Here is a 14,123-nt window from a genome sequence, read left to right on the forward strand (position 1 = left end):
AAATATAATATATAAAATAGTTACTAATATTAATATTTTATTCCATAATAGTCAAATCATATCCCACTTTGGGTTGTATGAATATGAAAATGAGGAGTACAGAGCACCAATCAAACCAAACAGTATATACTAAACATTGGCAGTGATCCCCATTTATATATATATATATATATATATATATATATATATATATATATATATATATATATATGAATGAAAGGGAAAAACACATTATAATTTCTATAAAGTAGGGTGTATTCTTGTTTTATAAGCTTAAAACACATGTAGTATAGATGTTGGCTTTTTGTACACAAGATTATTTTAAAGAAAATAATTATCTTAAAAATGTTCTGGTAACTTTAGCTACTAGATGCAATTAGATGAGAATATCTCATTTCCTTATGAGTTCCATTTGTGCACACTTAATTTAGGCTATAGCTTTTTGACTATAGCCTATGTGTGTCTGTGTGTGTATGTGTGTATGTGTGTGTGTGTTTCTACTGATGAGAAGACAGTGCAAAGTAAGCAATGCACCTGAAAAATTGTGAAAAGTGGACAAATATTAATATTAATATGAATATGCATGTATAGGAGAATTGTTTTCCTTCCCAAACTTATCTTTTCTAGTAAAAAATTAAATATTAGAAGAGTATCACTTTTTAAGACACACATATTATTTAGTGTCTTAATAAATATAAAATAAAATGAATGCTTTCTGGTAACATTCATCCACATACATTCTTATTTTTAATCTTACTCTCAATTGATATATTTTTAATGCAATTTAAAATATTAATTCATTTATAGAGGTGTTTTACACAAAAATATCAGACTGTCAGATTTTTGTTTCTCTTATGTGAAGAATTAACTATGATATATTTATCATTGTTTGCATGTTTCTAAAAGAATATAAATTCAAAAATTTTAATTATCAATTATTATTATTAAGATAAATTAATTTAAAAATATTTCTAATTTTTGTTGCTCGTATCTGTTGTTGGTTCTGACTTCCTAATTATTTATTTTTTCTATTATATGAAATAATACAAAAAAAACTCAGCAAAGCAGATCCTAGCTCATTAGTATGCCTATGAAAATAAACTTTTATGCTCTATTAAAATTTTATTTATTCTGGACATTGTTTATTGTGGAGGAGCCTGTTAGTAGGCATGCAAGGCACAGTTTTTATATTGGCTTCTATTGTGTGCACTTCAAGTGTCATTTAGAATTTCTCTTCTGTGTAGTTTATTATAAATAGAGTTATACAAGTGAATAATACTATATATTACCTGTGTAAAATTTTGCTGTGATTTATTTTTAACAATTTTAATAGACTTTGTTATTCAATCAGTTCAAAGTTCACAGTAATATTGAGCAGAAGGTGCAGAGATTCCTCATAAACTCTCTGCTCCTCGTACCTCAACATTCCCTCCTAGAGTGGTACATTTGCCATGACTAATAAACCTAGTTTGAGAATCCTTTATCTTCAAAGTCCATTGTTTATATTAAGGTTCACTCCAGATATTGTATATTTTAAGTGTTTGGACAAAGATATAATGGAGTGCACCTCCCAGTATAGTGTGATACACAGTATTTTCCTGGCCTTAAAAAGTGTCTGTGTTCTGCCCATTCATCCGTTCCTCTCTCTTCAACTCCTGGCAACCACTAATATTTCACTCTCTCTATAGATAGTCTTTTCCCAAATGTCATATTATTGAATTCATACCTCATGTAGCATTTTAGATTGACTTTCATTACTTCATAATCTTAATATGCATTTAGGTTTATTTTATCTCTTTCTTTGGCTTAGAAACTTATTTCTTTTGGTGCTGTTTTCATTCCAATGTAAGCTTTACAATTTACAAACATATTTATGTCCCATGGCTACAGTGGTTAATAGCTTTTTATGAATGTAGACTAAGAGAAGAAAGAGTGTACTAATACATGTCCTAAATCACAACCAATTTAGAACTAGAATATTAATAATTTTACCTTTCTTTTTAATCATACACAAAGGATAATTTAATAAAATATTTCCCAACTATCAAACTAGCTAAAATGTTTTCAGTCTTTTGGAGATGTGATATCGTTGTTTGGATTCATTGCAATTTATCAGAAGAATTCCAAATGGTTCAATGAAACTCCACTTCAGTTTGGAATCCTGTGTGGAATGGTATAGAAATTGAGAGTTAGCATTTGAAAGTCTTTCATAGGAACTTGACAAAAAATAAATTTATATTGATTAACCCTAGTAGTAATAAATTTGGGGGTTTATGTCATATATCTTTGCTTTTACTTTATTTATTTTAGGAATGATTTTATTATATTATACAAAAGGCTTATTATGGAGTTTATTGGAAAAATGAAACTGGTTTTTTATAAGAACTAGTTTTTGAAGCATTTACCCTTAGTAAAAACCTACACAGTGAAGATAACTGAATTTAAAAATTAAAGGAAATGAGGAAGATTTGGAATTCCTTTCCTTGAAATCTTTGACAATTAAAAACATGATGTATTTTGTGCCAAATGAGGAAGAATGTCTGCTTACTCTCTCTGATTGTAAACCTCTAAGATGTCCTCAAGTGATCTTCCCATGCTGTTACTCATGCCTTTTTGTTCAAGTTTGAGCTGGATTAGGTGGCTTCCTTCTAAAAAAAAAAACCTATGCACTAGTGATGGCAAGCCATTCTGGAATTAGCTTGGGGAAAGACCATACTTTATTTTGCCAATTCTTTCTCACTTTGAGCTGCCTGGGGAGAGGCCAGTGTGGCAAGGAAATGGAGCTGAATCAGTGAGGAACTGAAACCCTCAATCCAAGAGTCAGTGAGAACACAATCCTACCAAAATGTGAAAAATCAGATGATGATCCTCCCTTGGGCACCTTTTAGTGGGCACCTTAGTTTCAGTCTTGTAAGAGCCATAGAAGCAGCAGAATGCTCAAATGTTTGATGTTCAGGCAAATGTTTGTTTTTCCAAGATGCTAGATATTATTATGCAGCTATAGACAACTGGTATACACTTCTTAAAAGAAGGTAATAAATAGCTCGCTTCTACCAGTGCACAGAGAACCAAGTGGATTCCTGGGGACCACTTTTTACCTACTATCTTTCATATAATCCTTTAATAATGATTGAAACATTCATCTTTGACTTTATGATACACTGGACTATCTTAAAAATTAGTGAGTTGAATAATTTGGTAGTATTATTATTTCAATTTTTTTAATATATCTGAAACTGAAGCTTAAATATTGAAACAAACTTCAAGATATAACTAACCCTTTTTTGGGGGAGGGAGGTACCAGGGAATGAACTCAGGGGCACTGGACCACTGAGCCACATCCCCAGCCCTTTTTGTATTTTATTTATAAACAGGGTCTCAGTGAGTTGCTTAGCACCTCGCTGTTACGGAGGCTGGCTTTGAACTCGCAATCCTCCTGCCTTAACCTCTCAAGCTGCTGGGATTACAGGTGTGTGCCACTATGCCCAGTTTATACTTAAACTTTTGAGTTGAGCAGAGGTTCAAGTTGAAAGTTGTTTGTCTATACGGTGGAGAAGAGGAAGAAAATACAATAGTCCCAAAGCAAAGTTCTAGAATCAGAATAAATCATTCTTTAGTTTAAAGATTTTATATCGAAATGAACTATCTTTCATATTATCCTTTTTTTAATATATCCTTCTCTTAGTATACATTCATTAAAAGTTATCAATCACTGTAGCATTTACTTTATTGTCTGATTATTTCAGACAATAGCAACTGTGCATTAGAATCTTAATTTATACATACATGTAGAAGTCAAATAATAGCAGCAGTGAAATTGATAAAAATTTGTCTTACAAATAAAAATCAAACTCAATATGAACAAAACAACTTCAGTTTGTATCTAAAAATAGATATGCTCAAAAATGTATTCACAGGCATTAACCACAATAAAGTTCTGAAAGGGAAATAATAAGAGCTCTCCTGTAAATATCTTACTCACTACCCAACCGGTATAGAAGCTTAAAGAGTTTATTTTTGCTGCTAGAGGGAAAAAAGAAGCCTTAGAATACATTCTTGACTCAGTAATGAAATAACTAATGTATTTTATTTATTATGATCTCACATTCTAAAACAAAAAATAAATATTATTTTGCTTTCATTTATGATGACAATTTTTCTATATTTTATTTGCTATTTAGTTCATATTTTGAATAGCACTTCATATTCATTAAATATTGGGGCTAATTGTTTTACTCAGTTTTTGTGTCACTGTGACCAAAATATCCAACAAGAACAACTTAGAAGAGATAAAGTTTATTTGGTAAAGCTCATGGCTTTAGAGGTCTCAGTATGTATGTGGCCATATCCATTGCTTTGAGTACAATGTAAGGCAGCACAAAATGGGGTAAAGGTCCAGGGAAGAAAATCTATTCCCCTCATGGAAGCAAGCAAGGAAGCAGAGATAGGGAGGTAGAGGCTTTGGGAAAGATACACCTTTCTAGAACACACTCCTAGTTACCCAACTTCTCCAATCATGCCCCACCTGCCTATAGTTACCACTCAGTCGGTCCATTCAAACTAGGATGGACTAAATTAATTACAATTCTCATAATCTGATCATTTTACCTTTAAATATTCTTGCATCAATAGGAGTTTTGAAAGACAACACATACCCAAACCATAGCATTTCACTGCTGGCCCCCTCAAAGTTCAAGTCCATCTCACACTGCCAAGTTACAAACGTCCCATAGTCCTAACAGATCTATCATGCCCAAGTCCAAAGTCTCTTCTGAGACTCAAGGCAAACTTTTGACTATGAGCTCCTGTAAAAATCAAAAGAAAGTTATATATATATATTTAATATATACTTCCAGACAGAAAACATTCCCATTCAAAAATGGAGGAATAGGAACATATGAAGAAGGGATGCGGCCAATGCAAGACCACAGATTTGGTAACTCTCTATATAGCTTCTAGGATTAGTGGCTGTGAGATGTCATTTCCAAAGGGCTTGGGCATCCCTGATCCTTTGGCCTTCCCTGCCCCTTTGGTCTTGCTGGTTGTGGCACACATGAGCTTTATTGAACCTAGTTCTCTCCACAGCTAGCACTTTTTTTTCTCACAAAAAGTTAATGTACCTGGCATTTCTTAATTCCTGGGGTCTCCTTTCCAATTTTGACTTCACCCTCACAGATTCATGTATCATCAAGCTGTTGGGAGAAGCCCTTGGGGACTTTGGCACTACTATAATTTGCATGTTTTTCATGAACTCCTAACTCTGGCATCCTGCATTATGACACAACCAGAACCACATCAATGATACCAAATTTGTTACCAACTTGTGCTATACCTAAGCACCTTAGAATTATGGCTCCAGTGGCCTCTGATTGCCTATGTGGCTTAACGTGGTAGAAAAACTTCCTAGACTGACCTTGCATAGTATCTTCTCAAAGAAATTTTTTCTACTGTACCCTGGCACGTGAAGTAGTTATGGTCTTACGAATTTCTGAGAGCCTCTAGGCATCTTTGGTAGTGTCTCTGTGAAAAGTACTTAGCAACTCTTTAGGGGTTGTAATCTCTTTAACAAGTTTACTTTCCTTGGCCCTAGCTTTACATGCTCATTTCTGGATAAATTGCAAGTTTTTAAAAAATTTACCTCTGCTTTCTGCTCCAAATTCTCACAGTAAACTTGGTTAAAATCTGCCAGCAAAATCCATGCCACTATCTGGATGCTATGCTGCCTTGAAATTTCTTCTTCCAGATTAATTACTCCATTACTTTTAAGTTCTGCTTTACACAAAGAACATGTAGACAAGTTCTTTGCTGGAATATAATATGAGTGGTCTCTAGTCCAATTCTCATTTCCCTTTGAAATCTCATGAATGCAGACCATATTCTTACTAGCATTGTGGTTTTCTGAGCTCCCACTAGAATTGCCTATTAAGCTCCTCTTACAGCATTCTAAAGCTTTTATAGCTTGTATCTCTCAACTTTTCAAAATTCCTCCTATAAAACTGCTCCAAATTCTTCTGAACCCATGGTCCGCTGAGTCACAGTACCAACCCCATTTCTAAATACCAGTTTTTGTTTTAATCTGATTTTGGTTGCTGTGACCAAAATAGCAAACAAGAACAACTTGAAGGATGCAAAGTTTATTTGGAACTCATTGTTTCAGAAAACTCAGTCCATAGATGCCCAACTCCATTGCTCTGGGCCCAAGGCGAGACAGCTTATCATGTGTCAAAAGCCCATTGGAGGAAAGCTGCTCCCTTTATGACATCAAGGAAACATAGAGAAGGAGGGATGCAGGAAAGATGCATCCTTCCAGATCACACCCCTGGGGACCCACCTCCTCCAGCTGGGCCCTAACTATCTACAGTTACAACCAAGTCCATCTAGGATGGACTGATTTGCCTCTGAACATTCTGGCATTAACACAGGAGCTTTGAGGAGAAAACTCCTATCTAGCCATAGCAGTTGTCATGCATTAAATATTTGTATATTTATACATTTACTTTTACTTACATTTTATACAATTAGCATTCTTATATTGATCTATTTAATATTAAGAAGAGATTCAAAACTTAGCAGTTATATACATTAGTTATGTACATTTACTAATCAGAGAAGTATTCTGGGATTACAGATAATTTTCTAGAGTTAAGAGGCACTTTACTTCAACTTCATCTTTGATTCTCATTTTAAATTGAGGATCATGAAATTGCAGAATACACATTTGCAACACATACCTCATTTTTGTATAATGTGTAACAAAGATCTGTAGAATCAAATTCTTTCGTTCCATATGATTGATATATATATATCAAATTTCTTGTCCTGAAAATATGCTCAATTCATGTCTGTGTTACGTCCAATACTAGATGATATACTGATGGTAAAAAAAAGGGAAATTAAATACTTGGAAAATGTATAGGTCCTAAGATTTGAGTATTGAATCATATAGATTCAGAACATTAAACATCACCTCATAATATTGTTTTCCTCTGTGAAAATAGAGAAGGTTTATATTAAGTAATATTTGCTTGCCTGTAATAAGCCTTTTTAATGGGGGTAGAATGGTTTAGAACAAGGTCTTGTTAGTAAAAGAACAAAGTATTTCAAGTTTTGCAGGTTTCTGCTGTGGTAAGTGCCACAAGTAGATTAGCCAGTCTGTGAAAGAATGGGTGTGACTGTTCCAATAAAATGACAGGCCTGTCCCACTGGCTATAGTTTGTGACTTGTGTGATGTAACGGAATGGTTAAGCATATGGATTCTGGACTATGTTTCTGGGGTTTAAATCCCACCTCTACTTATAACAAGTTATGTATTTTTGCAAATTTTTTAATGTCTCTTTGTTTCACTTTTAATCTGTAGAATGGGCATGATATTAGAATCATTTCCCTCTTACAGATACTAGGAACAAAGTGCTTAGAACAGTTTCTGTATAGAATAGTGAGCAATAACTTCAAGTCACTGTTCTTCTGTTCCTTTATACATACAAGTGTCCTTATAGATATGATGAAGATTCCCAATATCCAAATGTCATTATTTTATCTATCAAGGCAAAGTTTCTTTTTTTTGTCTCTCTCTCATGTAAAAGGATCACAGGTTTTGCGTATCAGTATAAGAACCACCAGTCTATAGTCTCCATATATTCAGAGGGATTATTACCTCAGTTTACATAGATTTTCAGAGACAATTGAGGAATTGTCCCAATGGCACTATCCTTTCCACACAAATTTATTTTATTTATGTGTTTAGTCTGTGGTGAGTCAGGGAGCATAAAATATAATCTAAAAATAAAATGTTCACAAAAGTGTTATAAATGTGTTCTTTTGGATTCTAGGACACCACATGGAAAAAAAGTGAGCGCTACCTGGGAAGTAAATGTGACCCTTGGGGGCCTGAAACAGACAATTTGTCTCATAAAGATAATTCCTTTACACTCAGATAAAGCTTTACTTACTCAATCTTCTGATCAAGTCATGTGTTAAGTATTTCTACACAGAAGAGTTTCGTCTTTTGTGAAATTTATTGGATAAACTATTATGGTAGCCATTTTTTCCCACAATAGGGTGACATGTGTAAATGAGGCTGTCATAATGTATAACACCTATCAAGAACAAAACAGATTTCCACTGCTATTTTGTAGCTTAAAAACTAGTAGTGAGTGCCTCATGATATAGCTGAGCTGTTGAATTATAGCACAGTAGTTTTCATATGGAAAATCTAAAGTTCTGTACAAAAGTGTTTGGGCAATTATAATCACAAAATACAGAAATTCCAGGGAAGCTTCACCCACCCGCTCAGCACAGATGCACACAATCATCATATATTTATTTCTGCATACATATGAGATACATATGAGAAGATTAAAAAATATTTGTCAATAAGTAGAATAATAGATTGCTTATATTTTTCTTTGATTCTGGAAATTTGAATAAAAACTATACTGGTTGTAGAAAGTTTAAAAATCAAGGAGTTTTCTGTCCTTGGTATTTTCCCCAAATATCCATATTCTGCTTCTTGGGAAAAAAAACAGGATCTTTTACTGTGAAACCTCTGGCCTGGTCTTTCCCTGCCTGAAGAGGACTAAAGGCCAGAAACACTCTGCCTGGTTTACTATGTCCTATATGAGGAGAATTAGAAACCAGGACCCATTTTGTCTTTTCTGGGCTAGTGGAGAAAGGAATTGGGCAGTGGTAGTGATTGTTCAGAAGTAAGACTTAACCAAATAGAGTCCATTGGGTCAAGCTTGGGAAATTTGACAGGTAAGAGGATTGGATTCAGGGTACTCAATAGGAGCAGAGGACAAATGAAAAGTCCAATATAAACTGAGTCCGTGAATGAGGAGGACAATCCTAGAGAATTATGAGCATAGCACAGACTGATATTCATATTCAGACTCAAGTTGCTGGATGATTTCTCAGAATTTGATATGACTTTGAAAGACAAAGAAGGTGATACTTTATGTACACTTGACTTCACAAATTGGGGGTGAAGGTCACATTGAGAGTACCAAAAGCTGTTTCCCTATAACTTAGTCTATATGTAATAATCTTCCTCCAAACACCAAATATTTTATTAAAAATTCCATTTTCATATAATATCAGTTTAATAAAAATGTTCAATTCTAATGTAATTATTAGTGAAAATTACTAGAATGTTTATAATTAGCTAGAAACTATACTGATACCTGACATCCATTATCTAATTTAATGTTTATACACCTAAAGAATGTTATAGTTCATTTCAATTTTCAGTAAAGAAAACTTAACTGTGAGAGTTGAAATATCAGATTATATAGGGTTCAAACCTAGACTTCTCAACTCCCCAAACCTCCCTCTTGTCCCTGATATCTTATACAGTCTTTGTTTTTGTTTATAATTTTTATTATTCTGATGCATTAATTGAAATGGTTAAGCTATAATTTGAAAATTTTATGGAGATAATTCACCTGTAAATCTCCTTGATTATTCATTCTCTCATTTTTGTAAATTTTTACTTTTCTTCTTGCTAACTCATTTGCAATTGGAGTTAATTTTTCTATTAATGAGATCACTGATTTAAAAAAATCCTTGCTTTTGAAGGTATCCATTTTTGCAAAAAGGAAAAAAAAAAGTAGCGCATGTTTCCTGAAATATAATTCAAAAGTTTTGATATAAAGTATCACTCAATACTTCTGAATAAACAATACAGTATTAGTGGGATTCTATAAATTAGAAGAAATACTATGACAATGTTTATAAGAAACTACATTATTTTTCAGTGTAGTATGTAGCTGATGTCATTACATTATGGGAGAATTTATTGCGAATATGCTCATTCCAATAATAAAGTGTCAATATACATAGTTGGTAGTATAATAGCTGAATATATTTCTTTACTTTGTCTTTCAGACTAAATTTTTTAGGTTTCTAGAATCCTACATAAGGTATTTTAAGAATCTTTAAATATTATCAATCTTTTGTTACATAATTCTTTTGCAAAGCTACATTTGTTAAAATTTATCTACTCTGTGGGATGCCTCATATGAATCATAAAATGTTATTTCAATGGTATTTAAATGTTATAGATAGTGAAATGAATCTTTGTAATCAACCTGTTTATTTAGTTCCTAGATTTGTTTATGTATTAACATCTATACATTTAATATATGTAAATAAATGTGTATATTTGTGATATATACATACACATACACACATACATACCCACACATGAGGAAATTATATGCTCCACCTAGAACCACATTAACAGGTTTGTTTGCAATATGTATATGCTGTATCAAAAATAGCTACTATTGGATAATCATCAATTTGACACATTTTATTTTCAAAGTGTTATTTCAAAAATATTATCTTTTGTTTCATTTTGTGATTATGTAGTAATCATTCTACAGCTTAAACATACTTTATAGAACTTTCTTAATACAAACTGTAAGTGGTTATGAAAATCTAAGACAACATTGTGTCCAGTAGACTCCAATAGTGTCTCTGTTTACGTCTGATGGTTTCTTAGCAATTTCTAATCAAATATTTACTTCAGTAAAAGTTTATTCCCCCTACAGCTCTTCATAGCCACAGGAGCAGCTTGAATGACATAATAAAAAACAGTTAACATGATGCGTAATTGTTACATTTTTATTCGAATCTCTAGACGTTAATGGTGCTCTTGGGTATCAAGATTCTCCTGTTCCCAATTGATCATGTATCAAAATCCGTGTGGATGCCTAACAATCCTGACCTAGTTTCATGCCAATCTCCATAATTCCTTTAGACAATAAGACAGCTTATCTCAGTATGGAAGTATTAATGTGGACACAAATGAACCAAATAATTGATTATTGAGTAGAAACCTCTCATTTTGACCCTTTTCACTTAGTTATAACCAGTTACTATAATAGGAAACTAGTTCTTCTCATATGAGTATACTGTTTACTCCTTCTGGTCACTTTCTCAAATACTTTATTTTCTATTGATAAGAAAACAAAAATGTAATAAAATGTTTATTTATTGTATTCATAATAGCAAAATATTATAAATAATACAAAGGCCTCAGATATTAAATATAGAATAATATATATCTATTATTAAATATAGAATATTAAATTCTATAGTCTCCATAGTTCACTAGTGTAAGATTTTAAAAATGAATTACAAGAATCCAGCTGGGACTGTCACATCACTCAGCCTGGGATATAGCTATCTAAAACCAAATTTTTACAGTTGGGGGCATTTCTTTTAATTGTTTTCTAAATCTTATTTATGACACATGAGGTCACAAATAAATGATAGTAACTCCCACACCATGTTATATGTAACTATTGAATATTTTGAAAAAAAATAGTCATATCAATGCAAAATGGTAAAAAAAAATGGATATGAAATTGAATATATAACATGATCTCAATACTATAAAACATTTGTTAGTGGTAACAGTCCTCTGTTGTAGGATCTCTTGATTAATTGTTTTTTTCTGTATTTTTAAATAACTTTACACTAGTGTTCCTCAAATGAGTGATATTTTCCCCCTAGAAGACATTTGGGAATATCTGCTGAAATTCCTGTTTGTTACAACTTAGGGGGAGAATCCCTACTGGTATTTCATGAGTAGATGATTAGGATACGGATAAACAGCCTACAATAAATAGGACAGTCTCCTTGTCCCCATCAAAACAAGGAATTTCTGGTGTGAAATACCAGTAATGTCAAAGTTGAGAAAATGTGCAATACATTAAATATATATTTTATTTAAAACTAGAAAAAAGACATATCACTAAACATACAAAGAAAAACAGTTTAAATAGTATACATATCAAATGTGCTTAGGCCAAATATGTTTTGTGAAAAATTAACAATCATTATTTCCTCAAGCAAAAGAAATCAGCAAAAGTATAATATAATAGTAAATATATTAAATTCTATAGTCTCCATAGTTCACTAGTATAAGATTTTAAATATGAACAACAAGAATCTAGCTGTGACTGTCAAGTCACTTAGGCTGGATTGTAGTTGTTGAAAACCTAAATTTCTCCAGTTGGGGTCATTTCTTTCAGTTGTTTTCTAAATCTCTAACTGGTTATTTGGTATCTAAATTGAAGCCTGTGAACAACCAATTTTCACACAAAACTTTTTGAAACAAAAGAAATTATGCCTGAATGAACACTTATGTAAAAAATTCTTTTATTTCTCACTCTGGCAAAAATCCTAAGATTTAATGAAGTGAAACCATTTAAAAAAAAGTCTATGAAGTGAGAACACAAAGAATATGTCCAAAAAATAACCTAGTAGACTAACTACTTTGCTTTTGCATATAATGGTCAGGCTTCAATGTTGCCCTTGACAAAACTAAAAGAATCAGGCTCCTGTTTCTCATTTGATTATAGATTTTTGTATGACTGTGGTCCCATATTAAACAAATGTGATAGTGTTATTCTGAAGGAAGGTAATTAAATGTGATTGAGGTTAAATTTTACCATCACATTCTTTTAAAATGCACTTTCACATTAGAGGAATGTATGGATGTTTTTACAAAGTGGAAAACCTACAGGATTTTGTCGGCAGTTATGATAGTTGTGTTCAATGGTTCTGCCCAGAGACCCTAACAAAGATGAACTGTGCTCTTCAAAGCATCTACTAAGTGTGAACAACTCCTCTATGCCAGATATTATGCTGGTATTTTACATATTTTATGACTATTCCCCAGAGCACCCCACTCAAGTAGGAATTATTTTTTCCTCTTCAGTCACGAGGGCTTGAAGTCTATATCATCACTTTTCCTAAAGTGATGCTGCTCATAAGTGATTCAGCAAGACTTCAGGTGGAGTTGACCTATCTTCAGGTCTGTTACTCATGTGCTCCTGTCTAGCTTCTGTTTGGCTTCAGGAAAGACAAAGATGTCTAAGCCCTCTCCCTGCTGGAATGAATGTTAATTGTCATTCCAAACAGTAAGATGGAATTCAAAACAAAAAACGATATTCCATGAGTGTGTTATGGTCCTCAGATTAAGCTCTGGAACTCTTAGTGGAGTAATTTAATTTGTAAGCTTAGTTTTCCAAGAATTCTATCATGTTATAATTGTTTTTAGATAGAGATTTTTAAAAGAGATTAAACAATCAATGTTTATTTAATTATCCAATGGCATTATCTTCCCTTAATCTAATCTTGGATACTTTAGTGAAAAATATATTGTTTTAGATTGCCGTCATTTGCTCTACTCTTATTATAACCCATATCTTAACTTAAATACAAGACTACAAAGATGTTTTTATGCTATTTCTTCTGACTTACTTTTCTTTTTTTCTTTCATTTAAAGTAGGTGGGTGGAATACAGAAGGTAGTAGGGAACAGTTATTCACAGTAATAAAAAATGTTCGGAAACACACTTTAATTTTTTTTTAAAGTAGAGAATGGTGTTTATTTCAATGACTAAAATCTGTGCTTTCTTTCTATTATAAACTGGAGAACATTAAAAAATAGGACAGGAGAAAGAGTCAAAGAATTTGCTTGGCCTTTTTAGATTCACCGAGTTCTGTATTTTTTCAGCTAAAATGGCTTGAATGAGTCCAAGAGTATGAAGCTAGGAAGTTTTTTAACCTCACCAGGATATGATCCACCTTTTTATTCCAGATGAGTGAAAACAGTATATTAATTTAAACTATGAATTTTTAAATCTACAATGAAAAATAGTACGAATGAAGCACTGTTATTTTTCTTAAGGCTTTTAGAGTAATGAAGACAAGAAGTAAGATAGGTTTAGTCCATTTGGCTTTGGTGTTTTGCTCTTTTTAGTGTACATTGCCCTAGTTTTGTGTGGCACAGTTATTTTTACTAAGTGTACAGTAAATATATCGCTTCGGTTCTTTTCCATATTAAAGATTTAAACGTTAGCCAGGATTTAATTAGGTGTGCATTTTTTTTCAATTTCCCAATTGCATTTTGATGAACTCCTTAGATATTCAATTAACATGTGAATGATTTGCAGAAAGTATTTATACTCTGTGGGCTACTGCAAAAATCACTTGATATTTCCCTTGCTATATTAATGGTTCCATTTACTATTGTACTAGTGGGAAATGAAGTTGTATAATTGGAAACTGGTAAGATACTTTATAGTTTATTAGCTTACAATAATTATCTGC

The 14,123-nt window shown here is 32.5% G+C and overlaps 1 protein-coding gene across 6 annotated transcripts in view; it reads left to right on the forward strand.

Annotated features, from left to right (window-relative positions):
- Spock3 (SPARC (osteonectin), cwcv and kazal like domains proteoglycan 3) overlaps positions 1 to 14,123 on the forward strand; it is a 417,403-nt gene that overhangs the window by 143,600 nt on the left and 259,680 nt on the right. The window lies entirely within an intron of this gene.

This window comes from Marmota flaviventris, chromosome 3, assembly GCF_047511675.1.
Source record: "Marmota flaviventris isolate mMarFla1 chromosome 3, mMarFla1.hap1, whole genome shotgun sequence".
Taxonomy (NCBI): domain Eukaryota; kingdom Metazoa; phylum Chordata; class Mammalia; order Rodentia; family Sciuridae; genus Marmota; species Marmota flaviventris.